Source organism: Sceloporus occidentalis, unplaced genomic scaffold, assembly GCF_023333645.1.
Source record: "Sceloporus occidentalis isolate IW3139 unplaced genomic scaffold, rSceOcc1.0.p SCAF_1, whole genome shotgun sequence".
Taxonomy (NCBI): domain Eukaryota; kingdom Metazoa; phylum Chordata; class Lepidosauria; order Squamata; family Phrynosomatidae; genus Sceloporus; species Sceloporus occidentalis.
The window spans coordinates 305,319,293-305,325,292 of record NW_028316981.1 but is presented as its reverse complement, the minus strand read 5'-3'; the positions used below and the strand labels follow the sequence as shown (position 1 = coordinate 305,325,292).

The window sequence follows — 6,000 nt, the reverse complement described above, 5'->3', positions numbered from 1 at the left end:
TGTGTGTATACATACATATGTATATATATAATCTCACTCCTTAGTCATTTGCCAAAAGCCTGCTTGAAAACGAATGGGGCCCTTGCCCTTTGCCCTCCTTTGCAAACTTTCCTATTCACAGTCAGTCCTATTCATCCTCCCATTTTAGCAGCATCTCTTGGAATCATCCAATCAGAGCCCTCCTTTTCATCTGCATCCCTCGGTGGTCCTTCCAAAGGAGCCCCATCCTTACGAGAGCAAGCTGATTGGCTGCCTCAGGCCGGCCTATTAGCATATTCAAATACAGCCCCTCTTCCCTCTGTCCTCAGCTTCCAGTTCTTTGGGGTGAAACCGAGCTGCGAAAGCCCCATTGGCTGAAGCTCTCGATCGGTTGACTGTCGGTGTGCGCTCTTCATTGGCGAGGGCAGACGTCACTCGCCAAAGCGCCCGCCTCCTGGGTGCCCCTCCCTGCCTCCTCCTGGCGAGCCTCATTCGAGCCTAGGCTCTGATGGAGGAAGGAGCTCCTGAGGGGACGCTGTGGAATAGCATCACAGAAACCCAGCCCTGGAACAAAGAGCTCTAGGCGGCAGCCTCGCCTCCTAGTTTGGTAACCATGGCCTTGTTTTATCAGAATTACAGCCAGCGCTTTTTGGTTTCCCTTTTATCAGCATGATTGAGTTAATTTTTTAATTATTATTTCCTTCCTGGTTGGCTTCCTCTTCAACAGGCTTCTCTTTGGGACCTTCATTTGTATTGAAGACCTTACTTTATATGGATATTAATTTATATGGTGGGGAGAGGATTTCATTTTGTTGTATTTCAGGCAGTCTGTTCAGTGTAAATTCATAATTTAAGGTATGACCCCAAGATTATAGTATTGATAATTGTCATAGCAGAAGGCACTGGAATTGTCACCTGTTTTAAGAATGCCATTTTTGAATATATGAAGATCTATATGGCATATTTGAAGACATGTGGTATGTATGGATACATATATGAAGATACAGGGTGTCTATGGTGAAGATATGTGGTATATAAAGATATATGTGAAGATATAGGGTGTCTAAGATGAATATATAGGGTATATAAAGATATATGTGGAGATATAGTGTATCTACAATGAAGATATGTGGTATATAAGGATATATATGAAGATATAGGTTGTCTAAGATGAAGGTATGTGGTTTATAAAGATATATATGAAGATACAGTGGATCCTTGTTATACGCTGGGGTTTGGTTCCAAGATCCCCCATGGCCATGGATAACAAAATCCGTGTATGCTCAAGTCCCATTAAGTATAATGACATAGCAAAATGGTGTCCCTAATAAAAAATGGAACATCAAGGTAAATTTATACTTTTTTGGAACATTTTCAAACCGTGTATGCTTCAATCCGTGTATAAAAAATCCATGTATAAGAAGGACCGACTGTATAGTGTATCTACAATGAAGATATGTGGTATATAAAGATATATATCTTTCTATACATTTTCAGGATTAGCTGTGTTGGCCATAGAGCAAAGTACAACCACATCCAAAATCCACAGTGATGCCTTTACGCGGTCAACCAAAATGCACAAAATACATTTATTTTTATTTTTTGGGACACACAAAGGTATCCCTGTTTTGTGGGTTTTGCATGTTACGGTACCTGATTTATTTTGTGCGTTTTGTTTGGCCGTGTAAAGGTATCCCTGTTTTGTGGACTGTGGGTGTTATTGTACTTCTTGCACACTGTTGTTTTCTTTTATGTAGGCTTTCATACTGATTCTGGTTGGATTTTGTGTCTCTGAAGCAAAAAGTAAAGCATCCGTGCTTAGGAATGATTCTCAACCCGTATGGTTTCATTTTGTTTTAAATGTCCAAGGCCTAACATACAGTTGTTTCTCAAGTTAGATGGCACCAAAACCGATTTCTCTTGGAGGCAGTAGTGTGTGACTTTTTAAAAATGTATTTATTCATTTATCTTTGCTTGCAGGTTCTGTGTGGATTTATTTTCAAATTTTCTGCTATTACAAATGGAAATATAAATCATGGGACAGATTGCATTCTTGCAGGCAGCTTCCTAAATCCAATCCACATTGCAGAAATAATCCAGTTTGAGACCGCTTTAATTGCCCTGGCTAACTGGTAGGGAATCCTGGGAATTGTAGTTTATTGTAGTGCCAGAGTTCTCAGACAGAGAGAGGCTAAATGTCTCACAAAACCACAATTTCCAGAATTCCCCAGCAATGAGCCAAGGCACTTAAAGCAGTGTCAAACTGGATTATTTCTGCAGTGTGGAAATCTGGTGCATTTTGGAAGTATGAGAAGCGGTCCTGTCTGTCCTTAATATTTTTATTTGAAGGCGGCAAGTGGAAAGAAATTTGTGTAAGATTTAAACATTCGAAAGGAGGGGAAAATGCCCACACCCTTTTTACTCTACTAAGATCTTAAATCAGAAGGTAGGGTTGTGTGAACAAGTTTCAAAATTGAAGACCAGCTCAGTGTTCAAGATTAAACTGAAGAGCCTCATTCTTCTAAACTTTAAAACTAGCTTTACTTCTTTGTGCATATCCAGTCCTCATAGCTGCTAGCTGTTCTGTGTGTCAGCTCTTGGCCTGAAATGAACTTTTGTCTCAGCAGTAAATGCCAGGAAGTGAAAGTTTCAAACTCAGCAACCGATATTTTGACATGACTATTCTTTTTAAATAAAACGTTTCCCAACGTTTCCCTTTGCTTGTAGCGAGATCTTGTAGCACCTTTGAAATTAACTTAAAGAAAGAAGTTGGCAGCATGAGCTTTTGTAGGCTTCAGTCTACTTCCTCAGATGCTTTTGCATACTGATTCTACAGACTAACACGGTTATATCTTTGAATTTCCCTTTGCTGTAGCTTATAATGCAGAGCTAGGAAAACACTCTGTTTTGGACTCCAGATTCCCCTAGCTAGTGACCCTGCTCCATGGAGGATTGTAGCCTCTAAAGTCAAAAGAAGTGACTTTCCCCAAGCTCAAATTTAACATTTGTAGAGCTGAGAAATAGCAATCTGGTTGCTTCTAACAAGTGAAGAAGGAAAGGGAAGGACAGAGACAAAGAAATGGGGGAAGTTCAGTGTAGTGACCCACATGTTTATTGTTTGTTGTTAACTCCTCTCAAGTCAACACAAGGTAACCTTAGGACTGGAGCATGGCTTTGGCAAGGCTTCCGGACTCTTAGGCTGCACACATCATTTAAACAGCTTACCTCCAAAGTGATCCGAAGCAGCTTTATTTTGGCCTGTCTGTATGGGGCCATAGACGCCACTTCAATTTGATCATCTTGCCTTCCAGGGAGGTTTCTGCCTTGGATCCATTTGTTTGTCTTGTTGGCTATCCATGGTATCCTGAGCACTCGTCTCCAGCACCACACTTCAAATGAATTGATTTTCTTCTTATCTGCTTTCTTCACTATCCAGCTCTTGTATCCATACGTGGTGATGGGGAATACAATGGCTTGGGCGATTCTAACCTTAGTGTTTAGCTATATATCTTTACTCTTTAATAATAATAATAAATAATAAAAATTTTATTTATATACCGCCCTTCTACAAACTCTTTAGGATCTTGTCTTGTTCTTTCACAGCTGACCTTCCCATTCCTAGTCTTCTTATTTCTGGACTGTAGTCTCCATTCTGTTCAATGTTTGATCCAAGGTACAGGAACTACTGTAACTGTTTTGATTTCCTCTTTATCTAGATTGAATTTATGTAGTTCCTTGGTGGTCATTATTTTTGTGTTCGTTATGTTCAGCATTAAGCCTGCTTTTGCACTTCATTTTGCACTTCCTTCTTTGACCCACAAAAGGAAGCTCCAACTGCCTGCCTGAAGAAGTAAAGCCCTCCCTTCAGCCACCATCTTGGGGGGAGATAGGCAGGCTAGCTCCAACTGCCTGCCTGAAAGAAGAAAAAGCCCTCCTTCTGACCACCATCTTGAGGGGGAGAGAGGCCTGTTATGTTTTATTTTGACTTTGATTGTACTTCCTGTTGTACACCGCTTTGATCTAATTTGGAAAAGCGGTATATAAACATTATTATTATAATCATGTAATACTGCAAAATAACAACTGTAAATTACGGTTCTTTTGTGACTTTTGATTTTGATTATTTGCTTCTGATTCAATGAGATGTGATGCTACATCTCATCTTGAATTGTTGCAGATAACAGCAGAAAGTTGGCTATAGTACACTTTTGCTCCAGTAAAATAGCAGTACAGCTAAGATGGGTTTTGTGTTCTGCACAACACCTACCGAATGTGTTTTTTTTTTAAAGAGAGAGAATAATAAGTTGCCCTCTTCCAATTCAGGGCATTTGTCTGTCTCATCCAGATTGCCTACTGAGATCAACAGTGTCTCTCCAATATTTTTTGTTGGTGGGCTTGCCATGTGGTTTGCTACTTAAACCCCAACACTAGAGATGCAAGGTATTGAATGTCCCTAAAAACAGTGTGCTGCAGTTGGGACCCTCCATATAATGGAGAAATAATTTAACCACATATCTGATATTTTGGTTTGTGCTTTTATAGTACCGGTATGTTCTTTGGCTCAGTTTACTGAAGCTATCTGCCAGGTTATTTTCCTAGCACTGTATGCTTTTGCTTCTGCCTCTGGCCTTTAGATCCAGTAGGTAGGTCAATATGTGGGCACCCATATGTGAACAATTCTATCTTGTCATACAGGGTTCAGATCAGTCAGTCTTACCACAAGCTTACACAAATTTGTGACCAACCAAACATTAATGCTCATTGCTCACGTACTCTGGTGTTCTGTAGCTTTGTAAAGGACTTGTTTAGGAAGCGTAGTTGGGATTTTAAAAGCAGGAGAGTTACCAGACAGCTAACAGGTCATGACATGTGGCTTTGGGGGTTGGTCATGAGCTTATTTATGTAAAAACATAGATCCTGACTTTCTTGTGCCCTTCTACACACCACTCTGGGCAGCTAACAACAGTTCAGAACAAAAATAAAGTAGAATAAAGTTTTAAAGTGGCAAGAGTATGCTAGAAAAAGGCAGATACAGCAGATAAAAGCAAAATGTTAAGTGAAACGAACTTGTCTTATCAAACAAGTGATTGTTTTAACAAGAAGGTTTTTGTTACTTGTTGAAAATAGGTCCAAGTGTTTCATCTTAGCCTCCAGGACACAGATTACCATAAAACTACAAGTAGACATCTGATGAAGAGCGCTGAAGAATTCAAAAGCCTGCACACTCTGGTGATATTTTTGTTGCCCAGAAACAAGTTAGTAAGCTATATAGCCCTTGCAGGATAGGTATTTACAATCCTGGGAGCACCTACCTAATAGCATTCTTGCTGCTACATTTTGGAACAATTGCATTTTCCAACGTATTTTCAAAGCCTATTGTTATATCCTAATCTAGATGTAACTATGGCAAGTGTCATCATGGTCAGGTCTGACTTTGTCAGGAATTAAGGCACACAGCCTAAACTGAATCCCTGGCCATTCAGGTGCAAAGTTGAATCCAGATGTTGTGCAGTCTGCTGCTGTGGTTTTGAGACAATCTACTGAAAGTTGTGTGTGTATATATATTCGTGAGAGAAAATTGCATTTCCTGATTTCTCCCTCTTAAAATTCTGAGAAGAATGCTTTAGTAAAGATACCTGTTAATGTTGTTGTATGCCTCAAGTTGTTTCTGACTGACGGCGACCCTAAGGCAAACCTATCATGGGTTTTCTTGGCAAAATTTGTTCAGGGGACGTTTGCCATGGTCTTCCCCTGAGGCTGAGAGAGTGTGACATGCCCAAGGTCACCCAGCAGGCATCATGACGAAGCAGGGAATCAAACAGTAAGGTAGGAACCCTGGCTTTAGAAGCCACCAGGTGTATGACTGACCTCTTGATGTTTGCTTGATTTTTGTTGTGCTTGTACACAGGCAAACAAACCACTTGACATAACATCTGGACCTGGAATGATGGATGGTTCACGGTGCCCAAAACAAGTCAAGATTTGTAAACCAGCAACAAACCATTTTAGATTATGATCTCA

General features: G+C 40.2%; 1 protein-coding gene across 2 annotated transcripts in view; it reads left to right on the top strand.

The window, feature by feature from the left end:
- Window positions 1-472: 472 nt before the first annotated feature.
- Window positions 473-6,000, top strand: part of ME2 (malic enzyme 2) — a 50,325-nt gene continuing 44,797 nt past the window's right edge. For both annotated transcript variants that reach the window (XM_089497401.1, XM_089497404.1), the window contains exon 1: window positions 473-586. The gene's annotated coding sequence lies outside the window, so the exon portion shown is untranslated. The remainder of the gene's footprint in view (window positions 587-6,000) is intronic.